This window comes from Lytechinus variegatus, chromosome 1, assembly GCF_018143015.1.
Source record: "Lytechinus variegatus isolate NC3 chromosome 1, Lvar_3.0, whole genome shotgun sequence".
Taxonomy (NCBI): domain Eukaryota; kingdom Metazoa; phylum Echinodermata; class Echinoidea; order Temnopleuroida; family Toxopneustidae; genus Lytechinus; species Lytechinus variegatus.
This window is the reverse complement of record NC_054740.1, coordinates 60,667,128-60,684,481: the sequence shown is the minus strand read 5'-3', so window position 1 is coordinate 60,684,481 and position 17,354 is coordinate 60,667,128.

The following is a 17,354-nucleotide window of genomic DNA, read 5'->3' as shown; positions in this document are numbered from 1 at the left end:
CGAAAACTTCGCAAGGAATATCACTGGCGTACAGATGGGGGGGGGGTTGAGGTAACGGACCTCTTAAATTTTCACGACCAAGAAAAAATGGAAAATATAAAGAAAGGGGAAAGAAAGAGAGTGAAATATGATTTTGATTTGTGATTTCTTTTGTAAAAGTTGGATTTTTTTAATTAAAAAGGTCAAAGTTTATCTCTCTCTTCACTCGCAGCTTTTAAGAAACTTGGACGCGTGCACCATAGGGTTAAAAAATATTCAAAATATTTGTCTCACTACGCTACTGGCTCATACACTAAAGAGTAGATGTTAAAAGGAGAAGTCAAATCATCATTGAAGCTGTCATGAAATGTCATTTTAAAAATCCCTTTAACAGGATTCTTACGTTGACCCAGTTGACAGGATTGGCCATTTTTGTCAATCATAAACCAGGCCGGGGGGGGGGGTAGTCGGAGCATTATTGATATACACAACACACGACATGTCTACAAAACTGATGCATTGTTTCATTAAAAAGCGTTTTCCGTATCCGTGTATATCATCGAGCATAACGTGATACTAATTCGATCCTTTTTTTTCTCGTAGGCGGTTTTGGCGGTTACATCCCCACAACCGAACCTCTTTCTGGAGGGGTTTCTAACCGTTATCTTTCATCATCTGGGCCAGGTGTATGCAAATGCTCGATTCTGCGAGAAATGTAGCCTGGAACAAAATAGGCGATGTCGAAAGTCAGATACATATTAAATCGTTTGAAATAGCATGACGCCAACATAATTGTTTTCATTTCGATTCTTTGATCAGTGTATATAATAACCCAACTACTTTCATATTGATTTTCCCCCATTTTGAATCATGTTTACTCCCTACCATCGGCGTAATGATTAAACATTTTTGAGGGATAAGCATGGTATGTGAAAAAAATTCTAAATAGCTTCAAATTTCAAAAGAGCAAAGCGAGCGAGCAAAAAATTTGACCCTCTTATCCAAAAAGCTAATTTGGTGATACATTTTGAAAATATCTAGAGAAACCATACAAAATTTGACTGGTTTTTTTTTCCTTTTCTCATATATTTCTTCATGATGTAGAGGGGGGGGGGGGAGGGGGCATGGTCCTCGATCCCCCACCCCTGGTGACTTGTATCTTATGTTGTTGGATGTCACCTGCCGACATATTACAAAGATGCATTTGACATGGGTCTGTAATCAGTGTTATTATCTCCGATCTCTTACTTCATGTAAATAAATTTGATTTATGTTTTTTACATAATGTAAATTTCATTGACCATTTTTTTCACTTTGCTTTTATTAGTAAGCTTAATTCGCGATCAGCAATATTTTACTCTTGGTATGCATACAGGAATTGATGGAAGTAAAAAAAATCGTTAAAAGACATCACTTTTGGGGTGATTTCATTTTATGTCATTAAATGCTCCAAATATCTATTATGGGCTCGAATGATAACAAAAATTCAAATAGACATGATAGAAGAGTAGGACTACCATAGATATATAACTCTATGAGGTCTACTCTTATTCTTATGAATTAAAGAAAAATACACCAGGAAAACATCGTTTAAACATGATGCTCATCTATCATGGTAGAAACACAGCATTCAACATGTACACTCTTAAAGTGTTGGGCAAAATACTGTCCACACAACAATTGGTTAAAAAGATTTATCCAACTCTGGGTAGTTTTCAACCAATACTTTGGAGTTTTCACCCAAAGCACACACTATTGGTTTAAAACTACCCAGGATTTGATAAAGTTTTAACCAATTTTGTGTGGAAAGTAATGTTGCCCAGCATTTTAAGAGAGTACACAAGGGGGTTTATTAATCATTAACTCAGATTATGTGACGAGCCTAGATAACTTTAGATTATGCAAATTAAATAGGTCGACCGATACCATACGGAACAATGTTGAAGATCGACAGAGTATCATACTCTTTTAGGAGGCCAGAAATATGGGTCATCTTGACCTATTTGGCGTCACTCGAAATATACACTCACATCGTCATAATCTTCCACTTTGCGCTCCATAAATTAATCTTTTAAAACCATCTCGAGTAAAAATACCTCCAAATAACCCACTGTGTTTCCGGTTTCTCAAGCCCGTGAAAGCCCCTGGAGCCGATATGATGCCACTGGATATCTCAAACGATTGTGACCAAGAGGATAAAAATCGGTAACATCATCGAACTCGAGCATCATTGAAGGATCGCATCCTTTTAAGACACCAAAACGAGGTTGCAGCACACCCTCTACCTTGCTGTAATCAATACTTGAACTCGATATTTTATGACGTCATCCATTAGGCCAAGTAATTCCCGGTTATTTCATCTCATGGTTTTCCTTTAAAACCGAGTTTTGAAATGTATGCTCATTTTGATTGATTCTTGTGCCTAGAGAGCAACACCACACATTTTGGATAGACGTCATCCGTGCTAAGGCGAGTCTTCATCTTGGCACGTACGGTTCTCCCATAAGAATGATTTTTGAAATGCATTCATAGTACTTTGATTGATTTTTTTGCACCATATGAGCAAAACCACATTATTTGTGGGATAAAACTGAGGGGGGGGGGGGCACTCACGTATATAAGGCAGTATGGGTATGTCACCGTATGTGTACGACCGTTAAGACCCCATTTTCACGCCTTGCATGCAGTTCCCAAGCATTCTCGTTTTCACTTTTTTTTCTTTATTTGACCAGCCCGTCTCCCCCATTCCTACACTGCAAAAACGCCGGTGTTAATTTGACACCAGCCTGGTATCTATATATATCGGTCCACACCAGAGAAGCGTTGAAACAACACCAGTTAAGAATCAAACCGATATTGGTTTAACACTAATTGGTGTTGCTTAAATGCCATATTGGTGTTAGCCTATAACGCCAAACCGGTGTTGTTTCTACACCTCTTTGGTATATGTGGACCGATATGAATACCAGGCTGGTATTAAATTAACACCGGCGTTTTGCAGTGTAAGCTCCTCGTTATGTCAATCGTCATTTCATTTATTTATTTCACCACGGTTAAAAAGCCCATTCAGCATAGCTGTTTTTCATGTCAAGCGTCAGTTCTCGAAGATTTCGCCCATTTCATGTTGAATTCCAGTTTCCAAGCACGCACAATTGCATATAGGACTAAGTCTTAATTACAGTTCTTAATTCACACCATTATGAAATATAATGATGAAAAACAACACTTTAGTGTATATCGATATACACAGATAATCATACCAGTCATGGTGTTAATTAGTAGTTCAAAACCAATGGATGTACTGTTATTACAACACCTTTACACTCTTTGGTGTTATGTTCAATCTCTAGGGTGTAATTCTGGGGACACCAACTGGTGTCAAGTTTTAACACCATTTATAGTTTTTACAGTGTAGGATGTCTCTACTCTCTACAACGTAATTGATGACAAACACTAATAGCTTTCTAAACCCCACGGTATATTATTTTCGGTTACACATCGTAATTCCGAAGGTTCGTAATTCCGAAACACGTAAATTGCTTATACCTCGATGTTCGTTAATCCGAACATTTGTGGCGTTATTCCGAAGGTTCGATAATCCGAAAACGAAATAAGGTTCGTTGTTCCGAAGGTTCGTTAATCCGAAAACGAAATAAGGTTCGTTGTTCCGAAGGTTCGTTAGTCCGAAAACTAAAGTTCGTTAATCATTTCGTTTTCGGACTGACGAACCTTCGGAATTACGAACCTCATTTCGTTTTCAGATTAACGAACCTTCGGAATTACGAAACTCATTTCGTTTTCGGGCTAACGAACCTTCGGAATTACGAACCTTCGGAAATACGAACCTTCGGAATAACGAACCTTCGGAATATCCGAACCTTCGGAGTAACGAAGCTTCGGAATTACGAATGTATGCGTTATTTTCGGACCTGGCGTTTGAGACGATGACTCTGACTTTGGCCCGAAGGAATGGGAATAGAGTAAGCCAGACGATTCTCTTTTTGTTTTAGTGGAGTTTGTTTCCTGTTGTAATCGATAATTGGGAATAAAAGTAATGGATTCCTTTTTAATGAAGAAATATATATGTATGCTGGCTGCAGTAGAACCAAGTCGCCAGCGAATATCTGTCACTTGTATTATTATTGTGTCATCGCCTAAACGAGAGGGGAGGGGAACACTCAATTTTATTGATGTAGACATTAAGATATAGATTGAATTACTATTGGCAATATATGAAGTGTTTAATATGATTTATATAACAACTTTTCTCTTTGAATTCCTTATGCCAAAATGTTTATTTCTTTAAGTCTCAGATAATGGCCATTATTAATTTCAAAATTCTGTAGGTTTGAATTTGACAGAGAAACCATTCATGTGTAACTTAATGAAAATAAATTCGAATGAAACGAAAAGAACGGTTTGCTTTTTCGTCAATATAAGGTTTATTAAAGCAGATATCATTTTAGTTCTGGGCACATAGTGACCATTATGTGCAAAACCTGTGATGTTAATTGGTGTACAGAGGATTACAACAACCTACTCCGATGTTAAATATCAGCGTTAGTTTAACACCTATGGGTGTTCTGACAACACCTTTGGTCGTTACTTAAACACTCTTTATTGTTATGTTCAATTTCTCGGATGTAATTATAGCATCCTTTGTGTTGGCATCTTATAGGCACACCAACTGCTGTCAGGTTTAACCAGATGGGGGCTAATTGGGCGCTTGCCCTCCCCTAAAAAATGCGACAAAGATAAAAGAGAAAGAGAGAGAAAAAAAGAGAGAAAAGGAATTAAAGAAGGGAAAAATATGATATCTATTTCTGAGTATTGTGTCAAAATCTATCATAAATTTTTATTTTTGTCGTAAATATGTCAAAATTTTTTGCTCTTTCGCAACTTTTACAAATTGTGCCAGATACACCATATCTGGTCCCTTCAAAAGATTTTGCTTATTACGTCACTGGGTTTAGCACTCTTAATTTGTCACCTTTTCCTTTCCTCTTCAGGGGCCTGTCTTACAAAAAGTTGCAATTGATCCGTTCAATCTATTGAAAGCCAGTAAAGTCAACATATAAAATGCATGTTTAATAAAAAAAATCTAGATATGAACGCATATCCATAAATTCATTTCTTTCTTGACAATTTGGTGTGTTCTCGATTTTCGTTAACAGATGACATATTGCAAATTTCCTGTAGAAAAAATTATGACACTGGTGGATTTCTATAGAGTTACGATTGATCGGTTCAATCGTAACTCTTTGTAAGACGGACCCCTGGCTTATTCCCGCACCCCGGTCCCACTCCAGCCCCGATTCGGTTCGGGGTGTCCATATCCCATCACACACACCTAAACATGAATATCCCTCTCATGTTAGTGAGTTGATGAGACGATGCACGTTTAAAGTTTCGGATCGAATATCCCGATTTGTGCATTTTTACCCGGAGCCATTTTGATACCAGACAAGAAAATCTAATCAATCTCGTAAACGAGGAGTAAAGAGTGATACATCCAGGCGAGAATTTGCTTCAACATAACGTATACGCCTTGGGGTTATTTCGAATTGTCTGCCTATTTCATTATCATGTTTGTGTATGATTTTACAATGTCCTTATCAACGTCACCTGTGTGTCTCATCTTGTTCTATACAATTTGTTATCGCAAGAATTTTAAATTTGTGAAAAAATTATAAGACATAACCTACTTATACCCCCTAATAATTTTTTTTTTGCAATAATGTGTTACCCATTTTCATCGAAAAAAAATGAATTGTTAGATTTGCAAATAATCAAACAGAACATAACACGGACTCGCGTATTTATTTCTACTGCGAAAATTATGATAAAAGTGGAAGTTGTGAAGTTTTTCTCTTCTATCTATCATAGTACTATATACTTTCTTTTCTTTAACTCCTTGATATTATCATTTTCGGAATAAATTAAAACAAAAAAGGATCAGTGCAATGGTGTTCTTAAAATTTCTAATAACAAAATTAAAGGTCAAGCTCACCCAAGAAAAATGTTGATTTGAATAAATAGAGAAAAATCAAACTAGCATAACGCTGAACATTTCATCAAAATCGAATGTAAAATAAGAGAGTTATGATATTTTAAAGTTTCGCTTATTTTTCACATAACATTTATATGCACAACTCAGTGACTGACATGCAAATGAGACAGTCGATGATGTCCCTCACTCACTATTTCTTTTGTTTTCTATTGTTTGAATTATACAATATTGTAATTTAGCAAATTTGTTCTTCTTCAGACGTAGCTTAAGCATACATTGTAAAACGCAACAAGATATATTTTGTCAAAACTGTGATGATGATATTCTTTCTAGGAAATTGAAAATGGGATTTTCACATTATACTCCAATGCTATCTCTACAAGCTATTACGTCTACAGTATCAGTTGACATTACTGAGTGGATTGAAACCTTTTAAAGGATTGCTCGATTCAGATGTATACAAATATACATGTTCAAATGCGTGGTGTATGTCCAGTCACCTTAAACTTTGCATAATATGAGGTACTAAAATATTGAGAGTCGCGGCCAGGTATTTTACTTTTATTGATAGACGATCAAAATTTTACGTTTGAATGAATCCATCATCTATTTTTGTTTGTTACTTTCTCTTCTCCACCCGTTTCTCTTTAAACCAATTTTGAACATTTGGTTGGGGGCAACACCCCTTCATCCCCGCTCTGAAGTAGGTATCTGGCCGTTAAACTCGGCTAGTATTTCAAGTCCATGGTCAGACTGAATAAACAATCGTACATTGATCCAGACAGCTGTGATCGAAGAAAAACGGGATGCGAGCTATCAATTCCTGTCGTCATCATCATGAAGAAAAATTGCAATGGCGGATTCAGAGTTGGGGGATTAATATGGCCTCCAACCAGATTGGGGGCCGGAGCAGCGCTACGTGGGGGCAGGGGGCACTCGCCCAAAATGATATTTTTTCAAGCAGTGGGGGTGGGAGAAAACAGGCACAGAAAAAAGTGAAGGATTGAACCAACGGGAAAAAGTAAAGGAGTAAAAAGGGAGAAATGAAAGAGAGAAGAAAGAAGGGTAAAAAAAAGTGTGGTCTTGGTCGTGTAACTCTATAATATCCCCGAAATTCATATGAGAAAACTAGGTCGTCCTACCCCCTATCAAAATACACTGGTACTACCTCTGGGGGGAAGGAATGATTTTGATACATTTGATAATCACATTTCTGCGGTTCTTATGTGGCTGTTTTGGGAGTGATGACTTCTCAATTTTCTGGAAACGAAAGTTTTTTTTATTTGTTTGGGACAAAAACCAACTGGTCGACCCTCACCCTCCCTCTTAGCAAAAAAGCTTGATCCGTTACTGATTTTTTTTTCTTTTAATAAAGACAATGAACAATGGAATGTCAAGCTCTGCTTATTGTAAATGCCCAGTGATTCGCGGGTGTTTTTATGCCATCAATCAAGGCGTCAACACAAAATCAGACGATTATGAGGCGGTCAACTAAACACACACACACAAACCGTGCAGATCTATTTATAAAGTCCCTATATTGTTCATAAACATTCAACTCTCGATCCATGAGCCCGCCCCTCTTAACGACCACCAGCTGGTTTGATCACGTGACTGACAGGAAAAATCAACTGTCGGGAGACGAACCTTCTGTGTACATCATACTCGTACGTGATTGAGGGTATTTTGGCGCCTCTAAACGCACGCCACTCAACCGACAATACTGCACTGTTTTATGCATGCGTGGACGCAGCGTACGGCGGCCGGAGTGACACCGAACTTGGTATTTTGTTGCGCGCGGATTTCTTCTTTTATCATTTCATCCGATTTATGGTATTGTTGGGTTGATTTGCTAGGATATTTATACAGCAACACGTGATACCCATCTCCATTGGAGGATATTTTTGTTGATTGTTTTGTTTGACAGGACACTTGAGGCTCCAGTGAGTGTCGTCGATAATTATATTTCCTCTTTTCTCATCGCTTGGATAAAGTTTTGTGTCATGCAATTTACTCGCTTTTAACTGCTCTTCGAAATCATTGGCATTCAAATTGCTTTCACCCTGGTGTTAAATTGAAAGGATAATCATTGGAAAGCACTCAAATTTGAACGATTTCTGCATACTTGCTACCGATGATGTAAGTAAACATTTCCTTATATTTTCCGATTGAATGCTGGATACTGATTAAATTTATTTTGGCTTTCTTTACAATCGTTTAATCGTCTCCGATTGATAACGATTGACATTTGAATGCATTTATCCAATTACTTTGACAATTGCAGATCAATCGCTTGACTGACGATGAGAGGTTCAATTCAACTTTGAAGGATCAAACATTTTATAAATCAAAATTTGTGATGCTCGAATAAGGAAGATGAATATTTTTATTAATTTATGAATATGAATAAAATTATTGTTGATATGTATGAAGTCAATCAACGTGACGACGATATTCCTGATACATGTGATTTACACAATGGCCCGTATTCTGAAATCAGGTTTAACTTAAAACGCGGTCTAACTCTGTGCTAAAATTATGAAAAGCCAAATATTCAAACAGTTCTACCTGTATTGTATATTTATCATGTTTACTATTTTGTTTCATTTTGCTTTCATAACGAAGAATAATGCTTCAAAATACCTCAGTTATCATTCCCAGACTATTATGAACGATTTGAGTGTCAAATAGGTGAATAAATTGGTTGTGTACTATTGGTGATTTGTGTTTCAATTGGCTCTCCATAGTTAAGCCACAACTTTAAACCAGGGTTTAATATAAACCCGAGTTTAGAATTTATAGGCCAATGACTCTTTAAAACGGGTGATACAATAATTGTTAAAAAACGGAATTTAAACTTTTTTAAAGCGTGATTTGTAACGCAAAGAATCAGACGCAGGCTCTGGGAGGATCCTTTTAAACCTTTCCATTGATTTAGATTAGATTTGGGCAACGATATTAAAATCTTAATGCAAAATATTTTTTAAAAAATAACAAAATGATGCAATACAATTTCAAAGCACTTCATCGTGTATTTCCCTTCAAGTGTATTCAAGTAGGACTAAATGGAAAACTGTACAATATTTTCATTTTGTAAAATGAATTATTCATTTATTCATGTTATCTTGGAATTCCATCAAATGGTTAAATTCACTATAATTCCTGTAAACATACATTGTCATTAATTAAAAAATAATTGATAATAGCTATATAGAAATGAAATCTGTGAATTCAGCAGACATAAAATGCAATTTGTATGATAGCCTAATATTCAATATATAAAATGTATATTGTAAATTATTATCAAGAGGAATTATACAAGTTTGTCGATATAGCATGCTTTTTAAAAAATAATTGTTTATGGATAATGTATCGGTTTCTTCAAACCTTTACCAGGTAATAAAAAGCTCATCATTATTTTCATATATTATTTATAACAATCATCTTGGCATATTTTTTCCTTAAACCCTGTAAAATCGGGGATTTAAAGAGCTCATCATTATTTTTTAATATATCATTTATGATAATTATCTTGGCATATTTTTTCCTTAAACCCTGTATAATTGGGGATTTGTGAGGTGTCATTTTTTATACTCACACGGTAATAGCGATATATCAGATTAGCTATCTTTCTTATCAATGAATTCATCAATCTTTCTTTCCACCCATCCCTCTATATATCCATCAGTCCATCCATATCTATCTATCTATCTATCTATCTATCTATCTACATTTTTTTCCAGAGTATTTTACCCCGTGGACTGAACCTCTCTGTTTTTTTTTTTGGAAATTGTTGTTGAAGAACCAAAAACCACAAACCATGAGCATGATTAATACACCAACCTGCGATTGAAATTCGTTATTTAATACAGAGATCAACGACCACCAGTATTTCCAATTGTTTATGATCTGGAGATTTGAGAGCCAAAAAGTATCACATTAAAAAAAATCTTTGAATTATTATTTCTTAGAGCATTTAACGTCGCAATAATGTAAATAATCGAGCACATTAATTTGATTGAAACATTTTGAATGTGTTCTGTGTAGAAGCTTTTCAAAACTTGTCACCGCATATCAGAAAACGCAGAATTAAGATGTCAAAGTTATTGATCGTGAAAAGTATTGGTTTGTTTTCCCATATCGACGAATTGTATCATTGTATAATTTTTTCCCTCATTTTCTGGACCGCTAATTTCTTTAATTTTTCCTCATTTTCTGGACCGCTAAGTCAATTCTATTAGCACTGATGTGTCCATAATATTATGTTCCCCTTTTTTCATGATTATATCATACTAATTACACAGACCGTATCTGTTCATGCTATTTTTCTACCCTTTTTTGACCACCCCACCACCCATATTTTTATCGCTCGAAAACAAAATCACAGGAAATAGTTGGGGCTCGCATTAATATTTAATGTTATTCTCAATGGCATAATGATCCAAATATTTTGAGAGGGGCACACGTTGCGTATGGAGCAAAATTTCTTTCAAGCTTCGAGTGGGCGCGGCGTGCAAGCAAAATAATATATGGACTTTTTCATACTATATAATTATGTGCAATAGATTTTGTCATGTAATCCAGAAAAAAACCACCCTTAAGTATCCTTTCCCTTTCTCCCTTTTTAGGTCGGAAAACTACCCCGTTGGTACTGCAGTGGCCGTAATTTGATGCACATAAATCTGATTCCTCCCCCCTCCCAGGGTAGAAAAAAATAGAAAAGGGGGGAGAAGAGAATCTGGGGGAAAGGGGTGATGTGTTACTCTCCGCGTGGAATGCTTGGCCTCCTTGAACCGTCAAGTTGTTTTTCTTCAGCTTATTTGAATTATCTAAGGTATAATCACTTGTTTTAGATGAGAAGAACACTTTCAAAATTGGTAGAATGTCAAATTATTCGATGTCATCACTATATTCTGCCTCACATCACATTTAGGAGTTTCCCTGCTCGCGTCATTTGTATAGGGTGCCATTTCTAAATTAAAGGGGAATGAAACCTTTGGAACAAATAGGCTTGTGTAGAAATCAAAGAATAAGAATAAAGAAAGTTTGAGAAAAATCGGACAAATAATGAGAAAGTTATGAGCATTTGAATATTGCAATCACTAATGCTATGGAGATCCTCCCATTGGCAATGCGACAAGGATGTGTGGTGTCACTGATGAACAACTTTCCCTGTGGTGGACTATAAAATACCCTCAAAATGTCTCTTTTTGCTTTTTCTTATGATGATACAAACTCTTTATCCATGATGTATTCTTAAAAAATATGTATTACATGCCCTCATGTAGAAAGAACACATGATCTATGGATAGATGTGATAAAAGAGGCAATTCAAGTGAAATATATACTAAAGTAATGGGGAGAGTTGTTCACAAGTGACATCACACATCTTTGTCGCATTGCCAATTTGCTATCTCCATAGCAATAGTGATCGCAATATTCAAATGCTCATTACTTTCTCATTATTTGTCCGAGTTTTCTCAAACTTTTGTTGATCTGTTTCTTTGATTTTTCTGTTTTCACACAAGCTATCTTGTTCCAATGGTTTCATTCTCCTTTAAGTTTAGATTTGGTTTAGATTACGCCATTTCATGGGGAGATTATCTGAATTAGTCCGACACTGGAAAGGACCAGGCCGCCTGAGAGTATAAGACCCCCCTATAGTTTGAAAATGTTTTCGACTGATTTGAAGAGCACACCGCAAATGATATTAACACGGAGACGGAGCTACAGTTAAGTAATTTATATACCTGCAAAATTTGTATATAGTTATCTAGTGTCATACACTCTGGAGGATGGCGTGTTGGTTTGGCGCTTCGGGTGCTTGTGGAGTGCAAGGCTGCTCTTTTGGAGAGCTAATTTGTTTTTTCTTAATTAAATTATAACTTGAATCAAGGTGCCGTAACTGTTTAGGTTGAATTGTCACTTTGTCATCAGAGTGTGGATACTGCTGTTTTAAATATTTATATGTATCTTGCATCATGATATTGTAACTTTATAGGTTTTTTACCTTGTTAAATCAGGTAATTAAGTAAAACAGCAATTCTGCTGATCTTTTTATCCTGTATAAATATTTTCTAATAAGTAAATAAATAAACAAACAAATAGATAGATAGGTAGATAGATAGATAGATAAATAAAAAAAAATAATTATCCACTCATTTACGCAAAGCAGGTAAATATGCCACTTGGTCTACTTTCAGTGCTTATCTCCTATACTTCTTACAATCACTAACCATTTGGTTTAATTGCCATTTCGCCCATATTTTTTTTCCTATTTCTAGTTAGACTATATCCATTACATATAATACCCACTTGATCTGACACCACTTTATGTAATTGTGGCGAAATGATCATTGATTTGGAAAAAAAATACTACATTCAAGCTATATTTGTCCCCGTAACTAATACAATTTTATTCAGTAATAAGTAACTTGGGCAAAACAAGCTTAACTATTTCGGGATTTGAAATTTGATTTATTAAAAAAATTGGAATGATAACCCTTTTAAAACCAGCCCATGAGACTGAAAGCCTTGAGCAGGTACAATAAAATTGATGAAATCTTCCATCACATTTGCGTAAAGTATATATTTCCCAAAAGCTCACTTTAGCTATTCTTATTAAGTATTGAAGTTTTTTTCCAATTACGAGTTGTCATGGGTTTTTACATTCCCTTTTACCTCTTTTTTGCGTAACATGTTTTTTTTTTTTATCCAGGATATCAAGGTGTACTTTATTGCTGAAGGCTTTATTGTTTCCCTCATGAAATCTCCACAGAAATTGAGAGATAAAAATAAATGGAGTGAATGATTGTGTGTCTGTTTTTTAAGGCGCCTGGATGCGTGCGAGAGCGCGGATTTCCAGGGTATGTGAGGGAGAGGGTGTGTGCGTGTGTCTGGGCTGGGCGGTGTGGGTGGGTGTATGATGTAGACAAAGGAAGAGAGAGAGGGGGAGGGGTACAGAGAGAAAGTAGATAGAGCATCCACATACCAGGTGGGTGTTTCATAAAGCTGTTCGTAAGTTAAGAGCGACTTAGAGAACGACCGTTGATCTATCATTGTGGTAAATGGTATTGAATTGGCGATTGTTTAGCGCGTATTAGAAGGGTTCAACAGTCGTACTTAAAGTCGCTCTTAACTTAAGAACAACTTTATGAAACGGCCCCGGTCCAGCATTAATGGAGACTTCAAGTTACATGAAGCGAAAGTTCACGAAAACGCTGAATACTATATGAATGTCCGTAACAAAACGTAGCCAATCTTACCAGCAACTTGAAAACAATCATAAAAAAAGTTGCAGTTGCCCTATACTCCGATAAATAAAAAAAAAATATATTTTTTTCTGATTTTTTTTTATTAACCCTAAATAGACTGGGCTATTTCGACGCCTAAGAAGACGGGTGGGGGGGGGGCTGATTCAGCCCCCCCCCCTTATGATCTCGGCCGTCGATCGCGACGAAAATTGGCAAGCGCGTAACCCATGGCATTATCTACAAAACTATAATATTAAATTCTGCGAAAAATCTTATTGCTCATTAATTATGCTAATTTATGCATAAAATCACAAGTTTGCTCTAATTAATAAAATGATGCCCCTTAAACGCCAATTTTTGTTTCACATACTCTAGATAGCCATCTGATCAAATTCGTTCTTACAAAAATTTAAACATCACATTTATTTTTTTAAAGTATTCTATTGTTTTCTAAATTTCTTATGTATTTCTTTGTTTTTCGACTTTTGTTTTTATTGTTTTTTTCAATGGAAATTGTCGGGGACTTTATTTTGACCATGAAAAAGAAAAAAATATTTGATTTTAAGCAGTAAAAGGAAAAATAATGATACATTTATGAATTTTGGCTAAAAACACTATTTCCATTGGATTTGTACACAAATTCACGTTTTTGAGTAATTTTGGGTCAGAATGCACTTACGAAATGTTGCGTAATTTCGAAACTGCGTACCCGGGGGTCACAATTTTGGTCTCAAAAGTTGCGCGAGACTTGAAAGTAAAAAGTCAGCGAGCGACGCGGCGGATTTATCTCGAAAAATGTCTAGGGGGGGGGGCTGAATCAGCCCCCAGTCTTTTGGGGGTTAAATTAGCCAAATGTGTGCACGATTTCCTTTGATTTCACTTTAGAAAATGCAAAAGCTCCCACTGACAAGCTCGGTCGATTCGCTCCCTCGTTTTCGAGTTGCATTGAAAAAATTCATGCGTCTCCCCCCCCCGGAAAGAAAAATGCGTACGGAAAAACGTGACGGCCGCGCGTGATAAACGAGTTCATAGTGGAAACGTATAGCATTATTTTTCTTCGAAATCAAAATTTCAAATGTTGGGCAACATAATGTCCTCCGTTTTGGGTAATGTATGTAGGTAAAAGATATATATATATATATATATTGTGGGCAATTATTATCCAGTTGAGCAAATTTATTACCCAATCATTAGTTTCTATACCCAATTTAACGAAAAGTTGTGTGGACGGTATGTTGCCCAGGGTTGGTTAAATTATTTAAAGACTGTAATAATAGTGTAATGATAAAAACGTAATCAAATTTTTAGGAAAAGCACTCGACTAAACATCCCTTTGAACGCTTTAAAGTTTTAAAATCATTGTCATCACCTAGGCCTCACGGGATTACCAATAAAACCTCAATAAGCATTATAATTCATTTACAGAAAATATTAAATGTGGACATCATTTTTTAAGAAAGATTCTGATATAAAAGTCAAGGATTTAATCGCTATAGGATATTTTCCGACTTGTTATTCACGAGTAAATACAATAAAAATCAGCAGGAGCAGAAGTCCGCAGGGAATCGCTCTCGAGGCAATTAACTCAATTATTTGATCAAATTTTGTGTTTTAACTTGGTAACACATAAACACAATAAATTGTTTTATTCTCTTGAGTTATGATACCACGGCAAGTCCCTATAGTCACTTACTTAAAGATATGATCAAATATGTAAAAAAAAGTATAGATTGACTCGGAATTGAAGACTTCTTTACTTTGAAATATTTCAAGCAGTAAGCGGGAATGCAATTTTATTTTATTATTCTTTAAAAACCAGATTCGGTTACAAATTGTGTCAATTCTAGCAGGATTCCAGCTACATGTATATTCACCCTAAATCGACAATATTGATAACTAGGTCTTTTACCCAGAAGTCAGTCGGGAAGTCCGCTATCTGTTTGCTTTGAAGACCTTAAAGGCATTAGTGATAGGTTTGGATAGAGTGATATCCATCCTTTGGATTTGATGGCTGTTTTGTTGACGAAAAGTCACGGTTTGAACTAATTTCTGACAGCATGAGCTTGATACGTTTGATGAATAAATATGAATAACACAGATAAATTTATTATATCAAAGGAACGCGCGATTTGACATTTTACCGTGCACGTCAACGTGCTTGCGCCGAAGTCACGTGAAATCCTTTCCAAAGTAAATGCATGACGCGCCTTTTGTCATGTGAATAACTTTTTGTCGGTAAATTAGAAGGAAAGTTCCGAAATGTCAAGAAAAATATAATGTAAATACTCAAACGATGAAAAGAAAGGAATCGAAATATAGGATGTAATAATGGCAGAAAATAAATTGCGGTTAGATTAAAAATATATGGAGGCAGTTTTATTTTTTGAAAGTGAAAGAAGTAGGGGAGAAGAAAAGGAAGAAGAGGAAGAGGAGGAGGAAGAAGAAGAAAAAGAAGAAGAGGATCGTCAGCACGGGAGAAGAAGAAGATGAAGTTGAAGAAGGAGAAGAAGGAGTTAGAGAAGAAGAAGAGGATGAAGACGGAAGAAGGAGAAGTAAGGAGAATAAAAAATAAGTAATGAGAAAAATAAGTCTCCCCAAAAAGAAGATCAATGAAAGGAGACTAAAGGAAATGAATTGGATTAAAAGAAAAAAAACTTACAAATTTGATTTTAAAAATAATTTTGAAGCGCATGAACTTGTAATTTTGAAAAAGGTCAAACAGTAATTTTTTTATGTATCAACGTTATTCAAAACAAAACAAATGGAGAGTTACATACAATGAAATGAAGTCCTGGGGAGTGTTTCATCATCATTTTCATCCGACAAGTTGTCAGATCTGACATCTTTCTCTGATGTTGATTGGCTGAGAGGTACTGTTAGTATGGTAACTGTCGGATAAAATGGGACTTGTCGGATAAAACGTCCGACAAGTCATCATGAAACGCCCCCTCGTTTTTTTTTAAGGACTAAGGACACGACTAATTAAAGAGTACAGATACAAAGTATATAGCATGCAACGATAGAATTTACATAAAAGATTATGCATTAGTGATTGCAGAAAAGAAAACTGAAAGAGTAAATCATGCACACACCCTTAAAACTGAAATGGAGAGAGCATGCAAATAGGGGAGATAGGAAGAATGAACTTGAAGAAGAGATATAGGAGGAAGAAAAGTGAGAAGGGAAAAACGAGCGAGAAGAAGAAGGGAAAAACTGAGAAAAGGGAGAAGAAGAAGAGGACGTAGATTAAGAAGAAGAAGAAGGAAGAAAAAGAGGAGGAAGAAGAAAGGAAGTAGAATACAAAGTTTAGTGAATAAGAATCATTGTTAATTTTAGATACATCATGCCCATACAGACAAAAGAAAAAATGGAGAAAGAAAAACATAAAAAAAATGAAAAGGAAGAGAACATAGTTCGTTAGTTGGACATAAAGATGTCTCGGTAAAGCATGACGTGTTAAGTGGAATTAATACCCTTTCTAACTCCTTCAGATACAAATTGAATTTTAAAAACCTTGAGTCTCCAAGGGGTGGAAAATAATCAGTCCTATGTACCCGGGGCGCTTCCTGGATGAATGGGCATCCGAGGATTCCCACTCTTATTTTATTTAAAAGTTTCGTATTGCCTTTTTTCCAAAGTTCATTCCGCCAAATTTAAAGGATGGAAGGGGGTGTCTTGCTTGTGATAGAGAGAAAAAAGGCAAGCTTACAATTTTTAATTCTCTGTGTATGTTTTTCAAAACTCCACATGGTTATGGACAGTTGTGTATACTTAATTTTGTAAGAAATTAGAGCGAACTCGTCAGCAGGTATATGTGCTCATTTATGGCATTTGTTTGCTTGTGTGTGTCTGTGTTTGCTTAGGGTGTGTGCGTGTGTCTTTGTGTCTAGTGTATGATTGACACTTATTCCCGTTTTAAATGCTCAAATACAGAGCATAAATATCACAATGCATGCACATCAACCTAACTTACTGATAATGTTTAGCATTTAGGTTAGTTAACCTGAAACCCCGTATTTTATCTATTTCGGTGAATTTTAATCGTATGAAATTGGAAAATGCTTTCATTTTCATTTCTTCATATGATGCATTTATTTGATATTGATTTATTA